The sequence below is a fragment of the Suncus etruscus genome, chromosome 6 (genome assembly GCF_024139225.1).
Source record: "Suncus etruscus isolate mSunEtr1 chromosome 6, mSunEtr1.pri.cur, whole genome shotgun sequence".
NCBI classification, from domain to species: Eukaryota; Metazoa; Chordata; class Mammalia; order Eulipotyphla; family Soricidae; genus Suncus; species Suncus etruscus.
This window is the reverse complement of record NC_064853.1, coordinates 135,066,822-135,093,770: the sequence shown is the minus strand read 5'-3', so window position 1 is coordinate 135,093,770 and position 26,949 is coordinate 135,066,822. Positions and strand designations below refer to the sequence as shown.

Below are 26,949 nucleotides of genomic sequence, written 5' to 3'. Positions count from 1 at the left end.
CATTGGTGATGGGAATGCTGCACTGGTGATGGGGGGGGGTGTTCTTTACATGACTGAAACCCAAACACAATCATGTTTGTAATCAAGGTGTTTAAATAAAATATTATTAAAAAAACAAATAAATCAGATCACATCAGCCAGGTCTCTGTAGAGGTCAACAGAGGTAACAGGAACACTGAGAAAAGCCTGTGAATACCGCAGAGCCAGTCAATTCCTTTAACAAAGCTGTTTTACCTGAAACCTAAATTAATTCTACAGGATTACATCAGACACGAGTCTCCAGTCCAGGGGCCAGAGTGGTGGCGAGACTGGCCTTGCACGTGCTAGCCTAGGAAATAGGCCCTGGCTTGGGGGACCATATGGGAAGTCATGGGATTGAACCACGGTCCATCCTAGGCTAGCATGTGCAAGGCAGATGCCTTATGCCCTGAGCCACCGCTTTGCCCCACAGGAGTGATTTCTGAGCACAGAGCCAAGAGTAACCCCTGAGTGTCACCGGGTGTGGGCCAAAAACCAAAAAAAAAAAAAAAAAAAAAAAAAAAGAAGAGTCTCCAGTCCAGAATGTGTAAATAACATATGTATAACTTGGTCATAATCACAGGCCATTCCAATGATAAGCAGAATGTGTGAAGATTTCTAAACAAGAAAAGACAAATAAGCACAGGAAATACTCATGTCATCATTGGTCACCAGAGAAATACAAATTGTGACCATAGAACTGTGAGAGGAAAAATTATTTGGCAAAATTCAGTGATAACTCATAAAAGGAGTCTGAATGATGTGGGTTGAAAATAGATGCTCTCTTAAGTGGAGTCTGATTATCTGCAGTGGTGATTTGATAGGCTAATTATGAAGAATTTTTTTCTTGAAACTGAGGAAAAGTTCAGAAAATATTTCATGACTCTTGAATATTTGACATTATACTTGGTTGGATCACCAAGAAAAAAACCATAAACAGACCAGAAGGAAATGTTCCTTTATGGGACTCGTGTCCTGATAGCTTTTTAAAAACATTTAAGATGTGGTGTTGGGACCGGAGTGGTGACACAAGCAGTAAGGCATCTGCCTTGCCTGCACTACCCTAGGATGGACCTCGGTTCAATCCCCCTGCATCCCTTATGGTCCCCCAAGCCAAGAGTGATTTCTGAGCGCATAGCCAGGAGTAATTTCTGAGCATCACCAGGTGTGGCCCAACAGCCCCCCCCCCCCAAATAGATGTACAGATGTGGTGTTAAAGCTCAATAGAATGAACTATTCTATATCAAAATGCAATTGACCCTGCCAGAGAGGGAGCACGGAAGGTCAGTGCTCATCTCACATGTAGCCAATCCTGGTTCCCAGAATCTGCAAACAAGCCAAGTAGGAAGATCATTCCTGAGCACCGAGCAGGGAGTAACCCCTGAGACCCACCAGCTGTGGCCCAGATCCACACCCAAGAAAAATGTCAGTAGGATTAGTAAAATGACTATATCTGTACTCAGACTTCAGTGTGTATTTTTCATTGACTCTAGTCAATGTATTCTACATAGGTTACTCAAGTATCTTTCAGATGTGAGTCCCCTTTAGAAAGGTAGTTTTGCTAGTGCTGGTTCCAACTCCCCCTTTTGTCTGATTCAGTTCACAGGAACATGAAGATTTAGAGTGACAGCCAGCACAGAGAAGAAAGAAGTCTCCCCTCTCCCTTTTTTATTTTGTTTGTTTTGGGTCTACACCCGGCACTCAGGAATCACTCCCATTAGGCTTAAGGACCATATGGGATGCTGGGCATTGAACCCAGATCAGTCACATACAAGGCAAATGCCCTCCCACTATGCTATTACTTAAGCTGAGAGTTTCCCCTTCTATCAGAAAAATTAGTATCTGTGCAGAACAGTGGGAAAGAATATTTCAGCAGGTAATGAGTATGCAGTACCTGCCTTTATTATAGTTTTAATTATGAGACAATTCAGCAGGGTTGTGAATTATGTACTGTCCAAGTCAAGAATCCATGAGGTGTAGAAACACAATGAAGGTTTTCTTTGTATAGGTCCTTCACCTCTTTAGTTAATTTGACTCCAAGAGACACATACCCCACTCATGTATTGGCAGGATTAATATCATTAAAATGGCATTACTCCCCGAAGCATTGTACAAATTCAATGCAGTGCCTCTAAAGATATCCATGACATTTTTCAAAGACGTGGATCAAACACTCCTGAAATTCATTTGGAACAATAAATACCCACGAATAGCTAAAGCAATCCTTGGGAAAAGAGTGGTGAGTGCAGTTAGAGAAATAACTACACTAACAACTACCATGACAATGTTAATAACTGAGAGAAGTAGAATTCCTGTCTCGAATACAGGCAGGGGTTGAAAAGAAGGTATGGGGGCATTGGTGGTGGGAATGTTGCACTAGAGAAGGGGGGTGTTCTGTTTATGACTGAAACCCAACTACAATCATGCTTGTAATCATGGTGCTTAAATAAAGATTTTATATTTAAAAGAAAAACAACGAAGGTATTAACTAGATATTAAGAGATAGTGGTGTGTTGAGGGTGCTTTCCTCGCAGAATGAACTCCAAGGTGCCCCCTGGCCCTTTGCCCTCTCCTTTGGATACCTCAGCCAGGAAGCTTGGCAGCCACATGTGTTCTCTGTTCCTGCCTCCTCCTGAAGGACTGCTTGATGACAGAAGAAGGAAGAAGAAAGAAGAAAGAAGAAGATGAAGAAGAGGAGGAGAAAGGAGGAGGAAGGAGGAAGAAGTAGGAGGAAGGAGGAGGGAGGAGGAAGAAAGAGGAAGGAGGAAGGAGGTAGGAGAAAGAAGGAAGGAGGAAGAAGGAAGAAGGAAGGAGAAAGAAGGAAGGAGGAAGGAATGATAAAGAAGGAAACAGGAAGAAGGAAGGAGGAAGGAAGGAGGAAGGAGGAGGAAGAAGAAAAGAAGGAAGAAGAGGAAGGAAGAGGAAGAAGGAGGAGGAGTTTGGGAAAGAGAAATGGGGGAAAATGCCTTTCACGAGGAAAGGAAGGCCCGCAGGGCCCCAATGGGAAGGTGGCTGGGATAGAATTTTGTGCCGGTTACCAACTTGTGAGCCCACGATTGAGACACCCTGACACGAGACAGCCATAAGGTCGCATCCTTCCCAAGCAACCATTCACTGAAAGGAAATCGTGAGATGGAGAGGTCAAGTCCTCTCCCCCGGGTCAGGGGCGGGGGCGACGCGCGGGAGTCAGCTGAGAGATTCCGTCAGGCTCCGGAGTTCACAGGGGGTCCACAGGACCCTGATCCTGGAGGGGCCCCCTGCACCCTGCTTCGAGTGTCCTCGGATCTGTGTCCGGAGTCTTTGTCTGGGCCTACCAGACACTTCGATTCTGCCACAGTAGAGAGGGAAGGGGACTTGGAACGACGTGTCTCGGGTACTTTGCTCCTCGTCCTCATGGCCGTGAACTTGAGACTCTGTCGGAACCAGGAGAAGCATGTAGAAAATAGCCCAGATACTGCTGAGTCGGGTCAGGGATCCACTTCGCGAGTCTCTGTTGGCACCTGCTGGCCGGTCTCAGCACTGCCTACGGCTAGAAGCTTTCTGGGATAATGAAGAAAACATCCATCACGTATTTGTGGGTAGCCTTGAGTTTCATCGGCTTGGTTTTGCATCTCTCCCCAAATTTCTCGTGAAGCTGCGAAGCTGAGCCGTTCAAGCGGCGGCAGCTCTGGGATAGAAAGTCTCCTTTCTTCAGTTGGCCCATAGATCCCAAGACTCCTTGCTAAGTATCTACCAATAGCGCAGATATTGCTTAAAATTAAGAGGAATAAAATAAGCAAATATTTAAAACATAAAAATGAAATGCCCCTTAAAAGGACATGATTTTTTTCTTTCAAGATACTTTTTCAGAAAGGACACTATAAATATGAAAGTAATTGATAAAAATAGTTTCCTGGGGTCAAGCAGTGGCGCCAGTAAGGCCTTGGTCCCCCCAGCGTCTGATATGGTCCCCCAAGCCGGGAGCGATTTTTGAGTGCAAAGGCAGGAGTAACCCCTGAGCTTCATCGGGTGTGGCCCCTCTGCCCAAAATAGTCTCCTTTCTTCCATGGATATATTTGCATTCATGATAAATTCATACATATTAATATAAATATAATATAGCTTTAAACTGGCAACTGCTTTTATAAGCAGGTACAAATTTTATATATTATAAATATGAACCCTCATTTATTGATTTATATTCTTTTTTTTTTTTTTTTTGGTTTTTGGACCACACCCGGCGGTGCTCAGGGGTTATTCCTGGCTGTCTGCTCAGAAATAGCTCCTGGCAGGCACGGGGGACCATATGGGACACCGGGATTCGAACCAACCACCTTTGGTCCTGGATCGGCTGCTTGCAAGGCAAACAATGCTGTGCTATCTCTCTGGGCCCAAATTTATATTCTTTTTTTTGGGGGGGGGCACACCTGGCGTTGCTCAGGGGTTACTCCTGGCTGTCTGCTCAGAAATAGCTCCTGTCAGGCAAGGGGGGGGGGGGGGAACCATACGGGACACCGGGATTCGAACCAACCACCTTTGATCCTGGATCGGCTGTTTGCAAGGCAAACAACGCTGTGCTATCTCTCCGGGCCCCCGAATTTATATTCTTATAACTTCATTACTAAACTTCTATTGTAGTAATTTAAATCTATTGTGATGTATAAGCTGTGTATCACAAATTTGATGTATACTAATGGCAGGAAATGAAAATTGGTTGGGTGGAGCAGAAAATATGGAGATATCAGAAGTCTTAGCACTTAGGGCCAGAGCAATAGTCTGCAGAGAAGACTTTTGCCTTCCACACATCAAACCAGGGTTCGATCCTCAGCACTGCACATGGTCCCCTGCGTGTGCCAGGTATGATGCCTGGGCACAGAACCAGGAGGAGGAAACCCTGAGCACTGCTGGTTGTGGACCCCAAACAAAAACGAATGAGTAATGAAGAGCATCCTTTCTTCCACGAATCATGCATCATCCCCCACCATGACTACTGCGATGCACAGTGTAGACCTTTGGGGACTGGACCCCAAGTGGGGGTCCTGATTTTCCAAGACTGGCAGGTCTGGGCATTTTCTGTGGCAGGAACCTACTGATAGAGAATTTGAGGGCATCTGTAGCACAGCCTTGGGGTCCCCTGAGAGTCTGAATTCCAGTCTGGGACAGCTGAGGACACTTGTAGTGCCATCCTGGTGTCCCCAGGAATTGAATCCCAGTGTGGGGCAGGGTGGTCTCTCGGCCCAGAACTGCCTCTGGCATGTGCTTTCTTATGAAAGGGAAAGGGATGCAGAGAGCCATAGAGAAGCTCTGTGGGGTTGGGAAATCCTTTGAAGGGAAGGTAAGCGATGGGAAGGGAATGGAAGGGAAGGGAAGAGGGGGAAGAGGGGGAAGAGGAGGGGGAAGAGGGGGAAGAAGCGAAAGGGGGAAGGGGGAAGGAAGGGGGAAGGAGGGAAGAAGGAGGGAGAAGGGGGAAGCAGGGGGAAGGGGGAAGAAGGGGGAAGGGGGAAGAAGGAAGGGGAAAGAAGGAGGGGGAAGAAGGAAGGGGTAAGAAGGAAGGGGGAAGGAAGGGATAAGAAGGAAGGGGGAAGTAAGGGGGAACAAGGAAGGGGGAAGGAAGGGGGAAGGAAGGGGAAAGAAAGGGGGAAGGAAGAAGGAAGGAGGGGGAAAGGGGAAGGGAGGGGGGAGGGGGAAGGGAGGGGGAAGGAGGGAAGAAGGAGGGAAGAAGGAGGGAAGAAGGAGGTGGAAGGGAGAAGGAGGGGGAAGGGAGAAGGAGGGGGAAGGGGGAAGAAGGAAGGGGGAAGAAGGAAGGGGGAAGGGGGAAGAAGGAAGGAGGAAGAAGGAACGGGAAAGGGGGAAGGGGGAAGAAGGAAGGGGAAAGGGGGAAGAAGGAAGAAGGAAGGGGGAAGAAGGAAGGGGGAAGGGGGAAGAAGGAAGGAGGAAGAAGGAACGGGAAAGGGGGAAGGGGGAAGAAGGAAGGGGAAAGGGGGAAGAAGGAAGAAGGAAGGGGGAAGAAGGAAGGGGGAAGGAAGGGGAAAGGAAGGCGGAAGGAGGGGGAAGAAAGGGAGAAGGAAGGGGGAAGGAAGGGGAAAGGAAGGGGGAAGGAAGGGGGAAGAAAGGGGGAAGGAGGGGGATGGTGGAAGGAGGAGGAAGAGGGAAGAAGGGGGAAGGGGAAGAAGGGGGATGGTGGAAGGAGGGGGAAGAGGAAAGAAGGGGGAAGGGGAAAGAAGGGGGAAGGGTAAAGGGGGAAGAAGGGGGAAGGAGGGGATGATGGAAGGAGAGGAAGAGGGAAGGAGGGGAAGGGGAAGAAGGGGGATGGGGGAAGAAGGGGGAAGGGGAATGGGGGAAGGAGGGGGAAGGGGGAAGAAGGGGGAAGGGGGAAGAATTTCAGGAATTTTTTATCTATTTTGTTTAAAAAATGTCATATGTATTTGTATAGGGACTATTTTGAATATGTACAATACTTTGGGGGAGTACTACCATTTTGTTTATATTAATCCTCCCAATCTATGAGTAGGAAATGTGTTAAAGGTTTCAAGCGTTATTGCAATGATATTGATGCTTTCATTGAAGTCAATTAGCAATTGCTTTATATATTTTGCTGGTTACTCTTTAGGTGCAAAAATTGGGCATGTTTGTGATATTAGTCTTGTCTTAAGATAGCCCCTTTAGTTCTTGGAAACATGGTTCAGAGACTCCTCTGAAGTTTCTGAGTTATTGTTTATCTGTAAATTTCTTATTCTTTTAGATATGAATGATTCTAGCCTGGTGAATTAGTCTTGGTGGAACATTCATTTCATTAATCTTTCATTAAGAACTTCTCAACACCTTGTATATTTTTGATATTAGCCCCTTACTTGATGGGTCTTGGGTACATAGTTTCTCCCATTATTGTCTTTGGGGCCATAGTCTCATATAATAAATCTGCTGTAAATCTTACAGATGCTCCTTTGTATGTAATTTCCATCTTTGATCTTGCTGCTTTCAGTATTCTCTCTGTCTATGAATTTTATTATTTTAATAGGATGTATCTTGGAGTTTTTTTTTATTAGTGAGCACTGTTAGAAGAGTCTACTTCATGAAGTATCACATACTGGGTATTGAGCATCCAAGTTCCTTTCCTGAAAGCAAACTGGCAACAGACATCATGATATAATAGTAAACTAACTTGAGTTTAAAAAATGTAAATTTCTAAAATAGACTCAATGAACTGGGACTGTTACAAAAGTGTATGGTGTGCAGTTTTATTTCAGTGGTCTCTGTGGACATAAACATTAGATCATAATAGCAGGTGTAATCAAATGGGAAATGGATAAATTAGGGTATTTTGTCAAGACTACCATTTTGAGCACTGTATTTGGAGTCTAATATGATACAGCTAATCTGGAGTCTAATATGATAGAGGCGAAGCTAAGGTGATCAACCTATATCTCCCAAATCCAGTGTGGACAGACATGTTAAAGAGTTATTATAGACGTAGTGTAGTGTTAAATAATTAATGATGGTGCTGGATGGCGATGGATGGAGGTGGATTTCTCTGTCTGCCATCCCAGGCCACGTGGCTCAGCAACCCCCATGCAGCCGGCGGGTTCCAGGCCAAGGTAATCGGCGTAATCAAGACTCACTCACAGGCAGGCTTCAGGAAGAATCATCTTTATTTAGGCCCTAGCCACCACATGTGTGTGGCCTACTCATAACCTTTCAAGCATACAGCCATTCTAGGCTTGCCCTGCGTCTTATCCTCTTTCAGCCATCTCCCTCAGAGAGCCCAGCAGGGCCAAAAGGCAAAAGCCCCTTAATTCCTTGGCTTCGGGGTTTATCTACCTATTCCAAGACCCCTCCCAGGAATGGGCCGGGCTTTGCAGGTAAAGTCACACCTATTATCCGGTTCCCAAGACCCCTCCCAGAAATGTGTGGGTCTCAGATAAGTACCCTACAACATAGGTCCGGAGTGTTGGTGCAGCAGTAGGGTGTTTGCCTTGCAGGCGGCTGACCTAGGACTGACCATGGATCAAGCCCCCAGCATCCCATCTGGTCCCCCAAGCCAGGAGCAATTTCTGAACACATAGCCAGGAATAATCCCTGAGCATCACCGGGTGTGGCCCCAAAACAAAAAAACAAACTAATAAAAAGAAGTAATTATAGACATAATAAAAATAAAAACTAAAACATTTTAATAGTGAGCACTATAGTGGGAGTCCATAGCTTCCAATTTCATTCTGCACCTGTGGATAAAAGCATCAGAACATTATTCTAGACCTCTTAGTGAGCAGTTGCTTGCACACCTGTTTAGTAAAACAGCTGTACCCATTGCAGCAGGTTTCTTTGAAGTCTAAAAGAGAATAAAGGCTTTTGTGCTTCTCCTCTTCCACTCAATTTGTTTCCTTCTCCTTGCGCCTACAGTGTTCAAGATATCTACCATTTAGAGCAATGTGCTTCTTTGTGCAGTTATTCTAAATACACATATAAACGATATGATTTTGTGTTTATCCTGCTTCTGGCTTACTTCATTTAACCTAATATCTTCCGCTTCCATTTATATTGCTGCCAGTTGCATGATTACATCATTTTTTACCACCATGTAGTATCCCGTTGTGTATATGTACCACATCTTCATGATCCACTCGTCTGTTGTTGGACATCTGGGTTAATTTCAAGTCTTAGCTATTGTACTGAGTGCTGCAATGAATAGTGGTGTGCATAGGTTCTTGGGGATGAATGTTTTTCTGTCCTGGGGATAGATCCCCAAAAGTGGGATTGCTGTGACATATGGCAGTATTGCTAAAAATGAAAGTTCTGCCTGTTGTCCCACCCACTACCTGGAGGGGCGCTGTTGAGAGCTAGAGAAGAGTGGGCGGAGCTCGGAGCTGGGGGTCGGTTGGGGCAGTTGAAGGGCTGGCTGGAGGGTTGTGGAGCTGGTGGTAGGCGGAGAGGGATGGACACCGAACTGGTGGCCCCTATTTGTTATTATTGCGAGCTACATCTAAGAAACCAGTTGGCTTAAAAGTCTTAAAAGACTTCCCTCAGAAAACAGCAATGACATGATAGAGTGTTTGGATATTGTTTATAGATTCAAATATGAAATGTTTTTCCATTATTTTTTGTCTGTATTTTGAGCACCCAGGCAATACTCATGGGTTGCTCCTGGCTGTACATTCAGAAATCGATCCTGGCAGTCTCTGGAGACCATATGAGATGCTGGGGACTAATCTCGGGTCTATCACAGGATTTGCAGTGGTTTTGTAGCATTCTCCCCTTGGGAGTAGATGTGCCCCAGGTCGGCTTCAGGCATGACTGATCCCACAAATTCCTGCTTTTAGTTTGATTATGAGATGATGATGTACCACGAAAGAACCTGAAGGAGCCCGAAAGAATGAATTCTCAAGTCTGCAGGAACAGACAAGATTAAACACATTGAGACCTCTCCTTGGTTCACTGAGAATACCTGCTCTTCTCATTCCTGAAGAAACCCACTGCTAGAGGGCCAGAGAGATAGCATGGAGGTAAGGCGTTTGCCTTTCATGCAGAAGGTCATTGGTTCAAATCCCTGCATCCCATATGATCCCCCGAGCCTGCCAGGAGCGATTTCTGAGCTTGGAGCCAGAAGTAAGCCGTGAGCGCTGCCGAGTGTGACCCAAAAACAACAACAACAACAACAACAAAAAGAAACCCACTGCTCTTCCTATAGACAGTTGTTCTCAAAGCCTCTCCCCTGATTTGGCCAAGTCGCCTTTCCCTTGAACTGCTCAATAGCCATCTCTGAGGCTCAGAGGAGACTAGGGCCCTGCCATGGCACCTTCTACTCTGAGTCTAGGGGCAAGAGGTACAGTAAAAGAGGTAAGAGACAATTGAGTCCTCAAGCCCGTCGGGAGGAGGACCGTGAGTGCGAAGTGAGGCGTAATCCCTGAACACCCCTGAGGGTGGGAGGGAGGGAGTGTGTGAGGAAAGGAGGGAGGAAGAGAGGGAAAACATAAGGAGGATAATACAAGTATTTTTGGTCCTGCTCTGAATCTGAAGTCTGCCTCTGCCCTGTGTTTAGAGGGAGAGAGACAGAAACTCACCGGCCAGAGGAGTCCTTATAGATACAGGTTCAAAGGAGAATCAAAAAGGAAGGGGAGATACGGAGCAGGCAGCATCTTGCTGATGCTTTACTCTGGCCTTTGTGGAAAGGCCGGCTGCACTGGTAACTACTGCGGGCCATCCCGCAGCTGTCCAAGTTTCCCTTTTGATGAAAGACGTGTCAGGGGACTTGTTCAAGGAGCAAGTCCAAGGGGCATGTCCAACTCCAACTGCCAGTATGTCCACGGGAACAGCCAGGTTCTCCACCGAGTCAGATGTTCTGGGAAAGACTAGAAGCATCCTGGGCAGTAGGGAATCACAAAGGCTCAGGTCAAGTTGCTAGGTCTCATTTCACACAATGCGCAAGTGTGCGCGCACACACTCACTCACACACACACACACACACACACACACACACACACACACAGATATCCAGAACATGCTTTCCCGGTGATATTAAGCACTTCAAGTACTCTGAGAAGAGAATCAGGACCCAAGGAATGATGACTCTCTGATGACTAGTCTGTGTATTTTTGTGTGAATGGGGAGAGGGACATTAGTAAGTCACCAGAGAAAGCAGTCCCATCCCCCAGTACTCTGTGATGTTGGAGAAAAGTAAGGCAGCTGCTAGCAAATGGCTACAGTGGCAGGGACTAGTCAACTGGGTCCTTCAGGTCCCTCATGATCAATGTATTCATAGTTAAGATGCTTCTGCTTCTGAACTCTGGTTCCTGAACCTGGAATTTAGGGAACGTGGAATCCCTGATTGCAGGTTACTCCCCCATTTTTCTTCTGGGAGCCATACCTGGGGACACCAGTAGGGTGTGGACTTGGTGACGGTATCCATGAAAGGCATCTACCTTGGCTATACCAGCCTCTTTCTTATCCTGAGTAGTTGTCAGTGACTTTCCTGGATTTAAAGTATGGGGCTGGGCAGCAGATTCTGGGGTGTGCACTAGACACGGGAATACTAAGAATTCCCTGCCTGTCCAATCTGTAGGGGAGTGAGGAAGAGTTTGGTTTAGTTTCTGCACCATGGATAGGCACCTCCAGTCCAATTTGCTATCTCTTCTACCCTCCCATCTAGTAACATGTGTCTCCTGAGAGACACAGTGGGTACACTTCTGGGCCATTCCTCAGAGAGCCATGCTTTCTTCTGGGGAGTCATGATTCTCAGCCTCTTGCCTCTCCCTCCAGTAGAACCTCCTTCCCACTGTGAGGAGGCTCTTCCAGCCTGTGGGGCATGCATTGCTCTGAGGTCTGGTTACAGTTGACAGGAGCTACTGCCTCGCTTTCTGAAGGGGCACTGTTAAGTAAGGGGCAAGGAGCCAGTGAGAGGTTTTGACCAGGGAAGGGCTAAAACCTCTCTCCTTGACTCAAGACTTTTGAGTCAATGCAAGCAGGCACTAGGTATGAGTGAATGCTCACCCTTCCCATCCCCAGAAAGGCACAGACAGAGGCCAGTGTGTCTCAGGACATGAGATTTATTGGGTCAGAAGCCCGAAGGTAAAGATCAGGAGCCCTTGTGACAGGTAGACCTGTTCCTTTGAGGCATTGTGGGAGGCTGTGGTTTTGGAAGTTGATTCTCTCCTCCCCAACCTCTGCAGTGGCACCTCAGTCCATGTTTTGGAAGATGGGGTTCAGGGGCTCTCGGTGCCACTTGAAGTCTGGTGCCAGGCGGGAACTCCACTTTTCCCTCGACAGGGAAGCTGATGGAACCTGGAGGATCATGGTCTTGGTACTCATCTGATACCAGCAAGTAGTTGTCCCACGACTACTGGCTTTCCCCATGCCTGAGAGCACTCTAATGGGAGCTGGCTCAGATACACATGATCCTGAAGAGGAGCCATGGCTGATGGTGGGTGTTGGCAGAGGTGGTGGTGATGGTGGTGGGAAGCAGTGCTGGGAAAAAGAAGATCCGCAACTGCTCGGAGGCGAAGTGCGTGAGGAACGTGAGGAGAAATTGGAGCTGGAGGAGATTCTGTGGGAAATTAGAGGCAATAGTGTCGCTAACAGCCATCTGAGGGCCATAGTTTGGGTGGGAGAAACAGACCCCTGCCTCCTATGGACCCTTGTTTAGCCCGCCCCAACTTGATCACACTTCACACTTCACTTCATTCAAGGCTGTGCCACACTCTCCCAAACACTGTCTCCAGGACAGTCCTAGGCTGCTCAGGGCCCTTGGACCTTCTGGCCCCTTAAAGTCTGAAAGGACAAATAGAGGAGAGGAATATTTATTACCTTTTAAGCATTTTGAGTAGCTTCCTCATATGATGGAGTTCCTGCAGACATAACTTGCAAGCTACAAAATCAGGAGACTGAGTCATGGGTGGGAAAAAGGGCCAGGAAATTCCCAGATCACCTGTCATGCCACCTGTCACCTGTCATGTCCTCCATGAACAATAGAGTGTGATTTGATTCGAAGATCAAGTGCCAAGTCCCTGCTACTTGTTGACAGTGTGGGTATCTGTCACTTCACAACACCTTCTAAAAGTGTGTTCCCTGAGATCATAGTCGCTAGGCACTGGGGTCAGTGAGTTGGGCAGCTCCACGAGGAATATGAGCAAACCTAATCAACTCCCGCTGAAATTCCCACTTTCACTGAAAGTCCCATATTATTAGCCAGGTCCTTGGTCCACTTGAGCCACCACTCCCCTCCCCACCAGGAACCATGCCAGCCCTCTCTAAGCCTGCTTCTGAGCCTGGCGATAGGGATTACTGAGGTTCCCTCTCTCCGGAGCCTTCCAATGTCTGTGTTTCCTGGGGATGTCACCGACTCTGATGACCTTGGCCACAGATGCCAAGACTAAGGCAGGGGGGAAGAGGCACCCTTAGGTACTGGCTCTGGCAGCAGCTCACCTTTCATTAGATCTTGAATTTTTCTCTTCCTCCAGTGTCCGGTCTTTCTTGAATTCTGAAAGGAAAAAATAAAACAGATGCTGGAAATGATTGTTCACTTCTCTCTGTCTGGAATGGCTACGTATGCTCAGTGTTGGGGAACAACCACATGAGTCTTTGTTTACCAAGCAATTCTAGCTTTATCCCCTTCGAGTCCTTTCCACAGAAGAAACGCGGGAAGCCTTTAGAAGTCACCTCTAGAAATCCTCTAGAAATATACACACATGTATATTCAGGCTTTGGCTCTCTTGCTCTGTCAGGAAAGAACTGCTCAGAGACTCTCCTCAGTGACTTCCATTGGCTGCAAAGGGTCACTCTTGCCAGGGTTGGCACCAGGACCACCATGGTCAGGGGCCTGGCCTCCCACACACTTCCCAACTCTAAGTTCTCTATTCATATTACTGGAAGGGGCTGGAGAGATAGCATGGAGTTAGAGTGCTGGTCTTGCATGCAGAAGGATGGTGGCTTGAATCCCATATGGATGGCTTCCCATATGGTCCCCAGAGTCTGCCAGGAGCAATTTCTGAGCATAGAGGCAGGAGGAACCCCTGACTGCTGCCGGGTGTGACCCAAAAAACCAAATGAAAAATATTACTGGAAACCACTTTTGGGATCATTCCCCGATGATTCTAAGGGCCCTATTTCTATATATTTCCTTAAAATTCTTGAGTTAACCCTCCCCCGGCTTAAACTAGCCTGGCTAGTCCTCAGAATTATAAGGTTCATTTATTCCTGAGAAGAGCAGACCATCATTTTTCCTATTGTAGGATCGTCTTCAGTTGCTGCAGAAAAGCAGACATAATAACAGCAGAGAAGAAAAGATCGTGTTATCTGGGATTCGCTATGGTCTTACCTTTGGGATGTTTCTAGGCCTGTCAGGTGGTAGTCTACATGGCTTCCTCTGCAGGAAGGGCAGGAGAGCAAAGAAACTGACCACTGCCCAAAAGATTGGGAAGAAGTCATTCGTCACCCATGTGGTGAAATTGTAGATATACAATGCATAATAAATGACATTCAGACAAAAGAGCAAATTCTCCATCTGAATGGCACAGTTGCCCAGAGGCAAATGAGCACTGGGCCTCCTGTGGGCACTAAGCCTCAGCCACATCACTATCAGGTCATCTTGTCACAAAGGACACCTGTCAGCAGCAGTGGCTGGAGGAGAGGAAGGGTGTTGCCAGTGCCCCTCCCTCACTCCTCCACCTCCCTGATTTCCCACTGCACTTCTCACTGCCAGAAATCCTCAACTTTGTTTTCTGGGAATTCCACTGGGAACTTTGGAACCTCCAGTATATCCAGTGGGATGCCTACTTGCAGTATACCCACTTCATATGTGTGTTAACTTAGCAAACGTCCCTCCTTCTCTTTTCATTTTTTAATTCATAAGTCTTTCCCCTGAGAATGCCCTCTTTCTCCAACTTTCCCATATCATCCATTTTTCCTTGGACTATCCCATGTAGCTGATGTATGTTCATCATCGCCTTATGTGCATTTTATCACAAAATATGTTTTTAAGTATTTATGTATATTCAGCTCTGCCTTTTTCAACGTTGAAAAATGCTGACTCCACTTCTTTTTTTTTTCGTTTCTTTTTTTTTTGGTTTTGGGCCACACCCAGTGACGCTCAGGGTTTACTCCTGGCTATGTGCTCAGAAGTTGCTCCTGGCTTGGGGGACCATATGGGACACCGGGGGATCGAACCGGGGTCCGTCCAAGGCTATCGCAGGCAAGGCAGGCACCTTACCTTTAGCGCCACTGCCCGGCCCCACTGACTCCACTTCTATGTTAAGGTTTATCATTTTAATGTACACATCTCAATCACGAACAACTTTGACCATATTGTGTTTCAAATTGTGGTGAAGTAAATTAGAAAACAAATCCAAATTCTAAGTATTGGAAATACACTTTTCTGTCGTAAGAGGAGAGCCCTCTTTTAGGAAAAAGGGGTGGAAATTGTTGAGGTTAAATGAAAGGAGCAGGTCCAGTAATAATTGGGACTGGGCAAGTCCTCTGCTCAATAGGGAGACTAGAGGCTGATTTCTGTTTTTGAACTGCGGTATTATAGTTACAGAGGGAGCCCTATCCTCCCAAAGATAGAGAGGACCACGAATTGCTCCAGAGCACCTCTCAATTGCCTCCTACATGAGATTTCACTCCTTCTTCTTATAACTCGGGACTACAGTCCCTTGCCAACTTGAAAAAGTTACAGAAGATAGACCTTCAACCACACTCTCTTATAATGACTCTTAAGGTCCTAAGGTGGTAAAATCTCTAACAGAAATGAAAAAGGAAAGCTGCGAGGAACATAGGACAAGAGAGAAGATTATGGCTTTTCCTAGAACATTTAAGGGTAAAAAAAATTCACACCAAAAATGAGGCATTTCTCTTAGATCCAGAGCAGGAAAGAGCCCCTTACTAACAGCTATTTAAGTTACAGGAACCTCCTGGTCTCCCTGTGGTGCAGAATTCTAAGGACCACTTGCATATTCAGCTGACACAACTTCCAGAACAGAACAGAATGAAAATTATCCTGATGTACCAACAGACAGTGGTGAATGCAGAACAACTGGCAGGTATAAACACTTAATTCGTAGAGTCAGGTAAATTCTCTGCGTCACTTCATACACGTCCCTGTGGCCTTGGAAAATTCTTTGTGTGAGAGAAAAAGATAGATAGATGATTGATATATATATAGAGAGAGATAGCCAGATAGATGATAGATAGGCAGACAATATACAGACCAGTCCAAGGTTGTTGTTTTAATATAGATTTAAAAGGCCTAGAGTTGGTGGGGGATGGTGATGTCTTCTTGGGTTGGACTTGGCTCCTGGAGCCCCCATGGTCTGAGAGGTCTAAAGGTTGTAGGATGAGGGCAGAGAGATTCACAAAGCAGCTAGATAAAGTTCCAGGCGTTAGCCAGCTTTATTTCGCGATCCCAACTTGACATATACATTTCTTCAGATGGCTTCTATGCTAGCTAAGCCTTTTCCTAGCAGCTACTACTCTGGCTTTGACTGCCTCTGTCTCCCTTGCAGCTGCTTCTCCAGGCTTCCTTGATGACTGACTCCCCCACACTCACCCCCAAACTTGAGTTGCCTCTGGGAAGTGCAGGAAAGAAGAGGCCTGATGCTATCAGCCACAGCTGAGCAGGAAATTTCTGGCACCAACAAAATTCCTTGGGGTGTGAAAAGAAGCATGAGGGGAGCCTGTAGTTATTTCCATGATAGTAATGCTTCACGGGTGGAGAAAACCTGTATCTTTTAGGCCAAGGGAATATTCTTTAAAATTTCCCCAATATTTACTCTGCCTATGCAAATACAGAAACAAAAACAAAGAAAAACCTTGCCACACCAGTCCTCCATTTTTTTTCTTTTCCTTCTGTCTGGTGGTTATTGTTTGGGTTGTATTTGTTGCTGTGGTGCTTTTTTGTAGTTGCTGGTTTTGGTCTTTTGTTTGATTTCTGTTTCTTTTTTTGTTTTGTTACGAATTGTTGTTGTTGTAGGTGGTTTTGGTTTTTTTTTTATGTATGTGTGTGTGTGTTTTATGTTTTCCTTCCTTTTTTTTTTTGGTTTTTGGGTCACATCCAGAAGTGCTCAGGTTTCCTCCTGGCTCTATGCTCAGAAATCATTCCTGGCAGCCTCGGGGACCATATGGGATGCCAATTTCCTTCTGCATGCAAGGCAAACACTCTATCTCCATGCTCCTCCCTCCGGCCTCCTGTTTTCCTTCTTTTTTTCTTTTTTCCTTTCTTCTTTGTAAATTTATATTTATAATGTCTAGACGAACTCCTGCAGGATTTGTTATGTTTCGTTTCTTTCTGTTTTGTTTTTGTTTTTTTTTTTCATGTTTGTTCTTTGATTTTAAAACAGAACCACCTAATTTGAATCACCTTGTTCTGTCTCATAAATTGAGGGAAAATAAATGAATGGTACCAGAATCAGTCATATGAAAATCGAGAAGAAATAAAAAATGATCAGACTGAAATGCAAACCAAAGGTCGACACATCAGAATCGCTACTCAGTCTTCAACAAGCTACCCACAGAGGGGGCCAGTCGAACTAGCAGTCCTGGGCAGAGGAGGGGGATGCTGGGACTTGGGTTTGTGGGGGGAATGCCCCTGATTCAATGTCACTATGTACCTTAAATATTACTGTAAAAGACTTGTAATTCTCGTTGGTCACAATAAAACATTTTACATTATAATTATTAAAAAAGAAGAATGTGATCTTCTGAAGAGACCACTTTGAAATCTGCTATGAGCCGACTCCCGAATAGCTCACCATGATCATATAGTGGTTAGTACTCTGCGGTGTGAAATCTGCTATGAGCAACATGATCATTGGCTTTTGGGGGGGGCCACACCCTGCAGTGATTCGGAGTTACTTCTGGCTTTGCATACAGAAATGGCACCTGGCAGCCTCGGGGGACAATATGGGATGCTCAATTAGAATCCGGGTCTGTCCCAGGTTGTCAGCTTTGTTAACTTGAAAGAAAAACAGCCTACTGGAGTGCTATCATCAGGCCACTGATCATTGGCTTTTGCAACGTGTTAATGTTATTAACTTGGATATTCGTGAAGGGCAGAAACAACGAAGATTTGGAATTGAAGCATGGTGGGAGTTAAGAGGATAAACAATGTGGGAGTCAGGGATTCAGAGATGGGTGCTGTCAGCTCAGTGGCCGAAGTGAGTTTCACCAACTTCTTTACAGTTACAACCCAACATATTTGCATATTAAAACCACACCAACCTGTACAGTTCACCCTCACCTTGGCAAGCCAGAACTAACCAAGTCCAATGAGACTCTGGGTGGCACCTTGCCAGGAAGCACCTACCAGGTTCCTCGATCCTGGGACATTTGTGTATGCTCTGACTCCTTTAAACACTTCCTCGCTTGTCTGAAGTCATGTGTGTGGACATAGGCTCTTCTCAGCAGAGCTCACACTAGTACTCATAGTGTGCACTGTGAGTGAACTTCAGTAAGTGTCTCAGGATCATGCTGAGTATGCTGGTCACTCACTGACGCATTTTTACAAGTCCTTGATGGATTGTGTCTGACTCTGTGGGCACTGTCATCGAGGAGTAGCCCAGGAGCCAGGCTCTGGGCCCTCTGGTTTCAGATCCCCCAACCATCATGAGTTATTGCATAAACACACACACCACTCACATACACACACACACACACACACACACACACACACACACACACACCCATCAGCCCGATTTCCCAAGATACTCACACAGAATCTGATGTTGCCCCAAGTCAATCCCAGATAGAAGAGCAAGCAACAGGCCATCAAAGGAACAAGAGCCAATCAACTCAAAGGTTAACTGTGATGCTTTGAAGCCTCTGTAGCCCAATCAAAGGAACCTGAACGCTCAGTAAGGGGTCCTTGCCTAAATAGTGGTGACCCCAGTATGTTGGCAATGAATCCTATGCCTCGTTGTAGTGCTGTTCATCTCCTCACTTCTCCTGTGGGATGGATCTCAATCCAGATCTATCACTCACACTCTGCTAGGCAAGTTAGGACATCCAAAGAAGAGACTGAAGTTGGTGTGTCATCTACAAAGAAGGTGACATGTGCAGGACCAGAGAGATAACATAGATGTAGATCATTTGACTTACATGCAGAAGGATCGTTTTTCAAATCCTAGCATCCCATATGGTCCCCTGAGCCTGCCAGGAGCGATTTCTGAGCGTACAGCCAGGAGTAACCCCTGAGTGCTGCCGTGTGGGACCCAAACACACACACACACACACACACACACACACACGAAAGAAAGAAAGAAGAAAGAAAAGACAAAAGAAAGAAAGTACGAATGAACGAAAGAAAGAAAGAGAAAGAAAAAAGAAAATAACCCCATTCACTTTAGTTTCACAAAAATTCAAATACCTTGGAGTCTACTTGACTAAAACTATAAAACCCTGCTTCAAGAAATAAGAGAGGACACACGGAAATGGAAACACATACCTGCACATGGATCGGCAGGATTAATATAATCAAAATGGCAATACTCCCCAAAGCATTGTACAGATTTAATGTGATCCCTCTAAAGATACCCATGACATACTTCAAAGAAGTGGATCAAAAACTTCTGACATTTATTTAGAACAATAAACATCCACGAATAGCTAAAGCAATCCTTGGAAAAAGGAATATGGGAGGCATTACTTTCCCCAATTTTAAACTGTATTACAAAGCAATAGTTATCAAAACAGTATGTTATTGGAATAAAGAAAAACCTTCAGATCAGTGGAATCGGCTTGAGTACTCAGAGAATATTTCCCAGACATTTTTTGGTAATTTTATATAAAGGGGCAAGAAATCCTAAATGGAGCAAGGAAAGCCTTTTCAACAAGTGGTGTTGGCACATTTGGTTAGCCACTTGCATAAATGCTAACTCAGACCCTCAGCTAATACCATATATGAAGGTAAAATCCAAATGGATTAAAAACCTTGATATTAGACCTGAAACCATAATGGATACAGAAAAACACGTAGGTAATACACTTCATGACATTGAGACTAAAGGCATCTCCAAGGAGGAAATAGCACTCTCCAAACAAGTGGAAGCAGAAATAAACCGATGGGAATATATTAAGCTGAGAAGCTTCTGCACCTCAAAGGAAACAGTGGCTAGGATACAAGACCCACCCATTGAATGGGAGAAATTAATCACCCAGTATCCATCAGTTAAGGGGCTAATATCCAAAATATACAAGGCACTGACAGACCTTTACAAGAAAAAAAATCAAATCCCATCAAAAAATGGGGAGAAGTAATGAACACTTTCTCAAAGAAGAAGTACAAATGGCCAAAAAATACATTGAAAAAATGCTCCACATCACTAATCATCAGGAGAATCAAATCAAAACAGTAATGAAGTACCATCTCACACCACAGAGACTGGCACATATTACAAAGAACAAGAACAATCGGTGCTGGCAGGGATGCGGAGAGAAGGAACTCTCATTCACTGCTGGTGGGAATGCGTCTTGTTCAGCCTTTATGGAAAACAATATGAAGACTGCTTTAAAAACTGGAAATCGAGCTCCCATATGATCCAGCTATACCAGTCCTAAGGTTATAAACTAGGACACAAAAATACGATACAAAAAACCCTTCCTTACACCTATATTCATTGCGGCACTATTTACAATAGCCAGACCCCGGGCCTGGGAGGGTCTTTCTCCCTTCCTGGAGCAGGATTTACAGCCGGCATGGACTGGCCTCTGGCAGACCTCTGTATGTGCCAGAGGCCTCTTGGCCCGGCCTAGGGTAGGGAGGCCCGGACCTGGGTCACCCGTCCCCCCTCTCCCTCTTTCTTCCGGATCCCCAGGTGTTCCTGGGAGGACCTGATGGGGTAACCTGGGTTTTCCCCACTTCCAGGCCAGCTCCGGAGATTGGCTTAGGGGGTGGAGTTTGATCTGGGGGGTGGCAGATAGCTGCTCAGCTATACTCAGGCTGTCACTGGCACTTTCATACCAGTCTACATGTTGCAAACCGCACGGGGCTAGTGCCCCCGCACAAACATATACTCCTCCCAACCATCAGTACCCCAGATTTACCCTTCTTAACTTCAGAAACACACAGTTCTAATCTCAGACCAAAGACATACAGTGGATCTAACAATCCCAGAACTATTTAGAAGGACATAAATTGAACACATATATCTTTTGAATATTTTATGTGTATTTTCTTTAACAGCTATAACTCTCTCTCTCTCTCTCTATTCTTCTACCATGATGTTTCTATCCACTTTTTATCTTGTCTTTCCTTTGTAAGCTGCTCAGTAAGGATTGTTGGTGGAACTGTCCCTCACTTTAATGCCTATGATTGAACTATGTCATGGAAATTGCTGGTCTTGTTCCTATTGCCTCCAGATGCGCCGATAATGCTACATGACATTGATCCTTGTTTGCATAGACATATTAAAATGGGAAAACACTATACATACAGATAAGTTCTTATCTAATAGAGGTAGGAACACACAAATCTCAGTTCAATGTACCTTACACTCTGAACATTGATATAATGATCTGGCACAGGTCTCAGAAGAATGGGCATCCTCCATTCACGCCGGAACCAGGCAAGCTATCTACGAAACATCCAAGGTCTTTTATAGCAACAACTGGAAGCAATCCTCTACCAGGAAAGACACTACCAAGGGTCTGACATCGACCTCCTAAAAAGAGACTTCTGTTTACACTGAGAAGACTTGACAACAACAATGACCTGCTCTACAGGACATGGTTCTCTCTATTGCCCCTTCAGTGTGAGGTGAAACGAGAGGATGCTCTGCACCATCCTGACTGTAATATGGGATATGCAGACTCCAGGATCTTTAATACAGAAGCATGATACCATCAACAGAGTATGTGAGGAATGGAGATGTATTGCCACTACAGACGATGACTTGGATTGGACAAACTAGTTTGCCTGGAGCCCAGAGTCGGTCCTGTGCCAGGAAACTTCAGGGGTAGGGTCTCCTTGTATTTAGGCCATAATTTTTCTTTCCATGTCCCTTATATTTTGGTGGGCCTATGCAAACAAATGCCATAACACCGTTTTTTACTATGTTCCCTTGACTCCAATCCTTAAGAAAAACAACCCACTAAAACTTTTGAGGTTAACTTAAACTTGTGAGCATGTGCATGGAACTAGATAAATGTACTTTGCCCTCAATGTTTTTTTTTTTTGTTTTCTTGTTTTTTTGTTTTTTTTTTTTGTTTTTGTTTTTGGGCCACACCCGGTGGTGCTCAGGGGTTACTCCTGGCTATCTGCTCAGAAATAGCTCCTGACCGGCACGGGGGACCATATGGGACACCGGGATTCGAACCAACCACCTTTGGTCCTGGATCGGCTGCTTGCAAGGCAAACACCGCTGTGCTATCTCTCCAGGCCCTGCCCTCAATGTTTAAGGAGTTACATAAGTCTAATGTCTTTCGATTATATTGTGTGCTGCTAAGAAATAGTATGTACTACAACTGGGGATTTGAGCGACAAAGTAATTGTGTTGTACATGGGTTCAGTTTTGTTATTCTTAATGTTCTTTGACTGAAAGTTCAAGGCTGGGATATCATCGATGGGACTACTAAGAATTCTGTTTATGGGTGATTGTGCTTCCATTGTAACTTTACCCTGTCCTCTTTCTTTGCATCTTTGTTGTCATAATTAAAATAAAAATAAAAATAAACAAAACAAAAAAAATAGCCAGACACTAGAAACAATAAAGATGCCCTTCAATAATAGTTTTCTGCAGATCAGAGGCTGGAGTAATTTACATAGCTATTATCAGGCACCCTTAAACAATAAAGTCCTGACACTTCCTTTTCTTCATATTTTTCTCTCTTCAATATTTAATAGGAGAAATTGGGTGAAATTTTTTTTTTTGTTTTTGGGGCCACACTCGTTTGATGCTCAGGGGTTACTCCGGGCTAAGCACTCAGAAATTGCCCCTGGCTTGGGGGGACCAAATGGGACGGTGGGGGATCGAACCGTGGTCCTTCCTTGGCTAGAGCTTGCAAGGCAGACACCTTACTTCTAGCTCCACCTCGCCGGCTCCTGGGTGAAATTTTTTAAGGAGAAAAAAATTATTTGTTATATTATTTTTAATATCTTTATTTAAACACTTTGATTACAAACATGATTGTAGTTGGGTTTCAGTTATTTAAATAACACCCACCTTCATCAGTGCAACATTTCCATCACCAATGTTCCAAATCTTCCTCATCAACTCCTGCCAGTATTTGAGACTTCCCTTATTCATTCACATGATATTCATATGATAGTTGTCAGTATAGTTATTTCTCTACACTGCACTCATCACTTATTGTGGTGAACTTAATATTTTGAGCTGGACCTTCCAATCATCATCTGTATTGTCTCTTAGAATTATTACAAAAATGTCTTTTATTTTTCTTAAAACCTATAGATGAGTGCTACTATTCTGCTTCTATCTTTCTACCTCTGACTTACTTCACTCAGCATAATAGATTCCATGTACATCCGTGGGTAGGAAAATTTCTGCTTCCAATTCTTTGGAGAGTGCTGTTTCCTCCTTGAAGATGCCTTTATTCTCAATGTCTGATAACCCCAAAACAGCCAACCACCTAGTAAGTCTCTCAGATATGGAGTTTGTAACTCCACCCTGAATTTAGGTGTAGCTACCTGAGACCCACCCATTTCTGGGAGGGGTCTTGCGAACCAGATATTATGTGTGACCTTACCTGCAAGACCCCGCCCATTCCTGGGAGGGGTCTTGGAAAAGGTAGATAAACCTTTGAGCCAGGGGATTAGGGGTCTGCCCTGCTGGACTCTCTGGCTTTTGGGTCTTTGCCCTTTTGACTTTAGGCTGGGTCTTTGGCTTTTTGGTCTTTGACCAACATGGAGGTCAAAGGAAGATGGCTGAAAGGAATTAAGATGCAGGGTAGCTAAGAATGGCTGAATGCTTGAAAGGTTATGAGATAGGCCACACACATGTGGTGAATAGGGCATGAATAAAGTTGATGCTTCCTGATGCCTGCCTGTGAGTGAGTTCAATACCCATCGCTTTCCTGGACCCCAGACCCGCCGGTTCATGGGGGATGAAGCCACGTGGCCGAGGCCTAAGGACAAAGGCCTCCATCCTTCACCATCCATCGCCATCCAGATCCATCTTTATTTATTTAAGACAATATCTGGCGCTTGAACTGTGATTTGAATCCTGGACCCAAGAAAACAGCGAATATGGTGAGATTTCTGCTACTCTGTTTGATTTTGGCTCTTTTCAGATGGAGTCAGCCCAAAGTGTTTGGCCACGTGAAGCCATGTTCAAAGATGGCCGCGACCCCTTCTAGGGGCAAAAATATCAGTAAAACAGGGGAGTTGAAAACTTGTATCACTCCCATCCAAGACTCAGGACTGAAACTTTGTTGCCGAAAATCCTTTTTCCAAAAACCTCGACCTCCTCAGATACTGATGGAGGGCCTTAATTGGAAAAGGTTCAGAAAGAAAAAGCTTCTACAAGCAGACTGATTTTCTGAGAATGACCTTCGGCTTAAATTTGGATTTCGACTTTGGAAATTTCGGACTGAACTTTTAGTTTGAACTAAATATCCACACATGCCCTGCGGGAAAAAAAGCTGCAAACAAGTTGCATTGCAGCAGCAGTGATCAGCCAACAGTACCCGTCCTGCTGCAAAGAAGCGGCGAAAAACTCCTAATCAGCCCAGAAATGGCAACACCTACAGCTCAGCTCGGCTCTGCTATGAAAAAGCGGCAAGCCTGGAATCCACCCTCCAAATCACAAAGGTCAACAGCGCGAGCAAACCGTCTGCAGGGCCTGGAACTATGGAAGTAAACCATGTGGTGAGAACAGCGTGGGACAAATTAATCATCTGAACATTTGGTTTTAGGTGAAGTAATTTCACAATTGGTGTTGGGAATGGGAAAAAATTAGGTAGTAGTGTAAAAAATTAAAAAAGGGAGTAATAACAGTTTAGCCCATTTAAAGATCTGATTTCTAACCACCTGCATCTTTGTCTTGATTGTCATTTTCTTTATAATTTCAATGTATTTTGTTTTCCATAGTTAATATTTTCAATTGCAAAATGTTTTACTGTGTGTATTTTAATGTACTTAGCCTGTTTTTAAAATGTATGTTATGTATTTATGCTATAGTACTTGTGTGTAGGGAAGGTTAATAGGAACAGAAAGTTCCCCCATAAATATAGTTTAAAACATGAAAGTTCCAGAATAGTGCTTGGTAAAAAAGCATTAAGAAAATTTTAAGTTATAGGTGTATAGTATATTTTGCAGAAATGTTATGTTTTTTAAAAGGGCTGGTATGTTAATTTTCACTTTATTACATTGTTGCATGAAAATAGTAACCCACCTTTGGCTAAAGGTGGAGTCAGAATTACAAAAGGGTCTTTATATTTCAGAGAAGGGGGAAATGTAACTCCACCCTGAATTTAGGTGTAGCTACCTGAGATCCACCCATTTCTGGGAGGGGTCTTGGGAACCAGATATATTATGTATATACCTGCAAGACCCACCCATTCCTGGGAGGGGTCTTGGAAAAGATAGATAAGCCTTTGAGCCAGGGGATTAGGGGTCTGCCCTGCTGGACTCTCTGGCTTTTGGGTCTTTGCCCTTTTGACTTTAGGCTGGGTCTTTGGCTTTTTGGTCTTTGACCAACATGGAGGTCAAAGGAAGATGGCTGAAAGGAATTAAGATGCAGGGTAGCTAAGAATGGCTGAATGCTTGAAAGGTTATGAGATAGGCCACACACATGTGGTGAATAGGGCATGAATAGTTGATGCTTCCTGATGCCTGCCTGTGAGTGAGTTCAATACCCGTCGCTTTCCTGGACCCCAGACCCGCCGGTTCATGGGGGATGAAGCCACGTGGCCGGGGCCTAAGGACAAAGGCCTCCATCCTTCACCATCCATCACCATCCAGATCCATCTTTATTTATTTAAGACAACAGAGTTTAGAGAAGAAATATGGAGGATGTTCACAAAACTCAAAAAAAGCATAGATCGAGTTGAACAGAACACTAATAAGAATCAAGAGAGTATGAAGATAGAAATCAGAAAACTCCAAAAGGAAATAACAGGTCAAGTAACAGGTCTGAAAAACTCAATTGATGAATTGAAAGATTCAATGGAATGCCTCTCCAACAGGGTAATAGCAGTTGAGGATAGAATTAGTGAGCTGGAAGATAACACCTTCATACAGCAGAAGAGATTGGAAAAAAGCCTTAAAGCAAATGATCAGACAATGGAAAAATTACTCAAAGAATGATGAAAATAGAAGTCTTTGATAACAACAAAAAGTCTTTGTTTCAACGGAAACAACTTAAAAATCATTGAAGTCCCAGACACCCAGGAAGAAAATCTCCAGGAAGAATCAACTGTCAAGAATATCATCACAGAGACACTATCAGAGCTAAAGAATACATGTGACCAAATCCTGCATACCCGAAGAGTACCAGTTAAAGAAGATCCCAGGAAAGCACCCCAAGACACATCCTACTCACAATGATAAATTTCACAGATAGAGACAGATACGGAAATACAGAACACAGAATACTGACAGAATACAGAATACAGCAAGATCAAAAAAGGGAAATTACATTCAAGGGAGCATCCTTGAGATTTACAGCAGACCTGTCACATGAAACACTCAAGGGCAAAAGGCAGTGGTGGGACATAGTGACAAAACTCAATGAAATAAATGCTTTGCCTAGAACACTGCACTCAGCAAAACTCACTTTTAGGTTTGAAGGAAGTATACATAGCTTTACAGATAAACAACAGCTAAGAAAATTTATAGACTCAAAACCAGCCTTAAAAGAAAATCTGAAAGGTTTAATTTAAGACAAGACCAACAAACACACCAAACTTCTACTCAAAGATAGCACTAAATCCCACAAAAATTATCTCTCAATGTCAATGAACTTAAATGCACCCATTAAGAGACACAGAATGCGAAATGGATCAAAAACTGAATCCAACATTCTGCTGCCTACAAGAAACACACCTAAATGGTCAGAACAAACATAGAATCAAAATCAAAGGCTGGAGGAAAATCATTCAAGCAAACAACACCCTTATAAAAGCTGGAGTGGCCATACTAATATAAGATGACACAAACTTTATACTCAGGAAAATTGTAAGGGACAAAGATGGACACTACGTACTAATCAAGCGATATGTACAGCAGGAACAAATCACCCTCCTAAACATATATGCACCCATGGAGGTAAAGCATTTGCCTTTCATGCAGGAGGTCATTGGTTCAAATCCCGGCATCCCATATGGTCCCCTGTGCCTGCCAGGAGCAATTTCTGAGCCTGGAGCCAGGAATAACCCCTGAGCACTGCCGTGTATGACCCAAAAACCATACACACACACACACAAACCAAACATATATGCACCCAATGAGGGACCAGCAAAGTATTTAATACAATTGTTGACAAATCTGAAAAAGGATATCAATAATAATACAATAAT

At 44.5% G+C, this 26,949-nt stretch overlaps 1 long non-coding RNA gene across 1 annotated transcript in view; it reads left to right on the top strand.

Annotated features, from left to right (window-relative positions):
* Positions 1 to 5,016: 5,016 nt before the first annotated feature.
* Positions 5,017 to 26,949, top strand: part of LOC126012273 (uncharacterized) — a 352,275-nt gene continuing 330,342 nt past the window's right edge. Inside the window, exon 1 of the long non-coding RNA XR_007496792.1 lies at positions 5,017 to 5,027. This is a non-coding gene — a long non-coding RNA (uncharacterized LOC126012273). The remainder of the gene's footprint in view (positions 5,028 to 26,949) is intronic.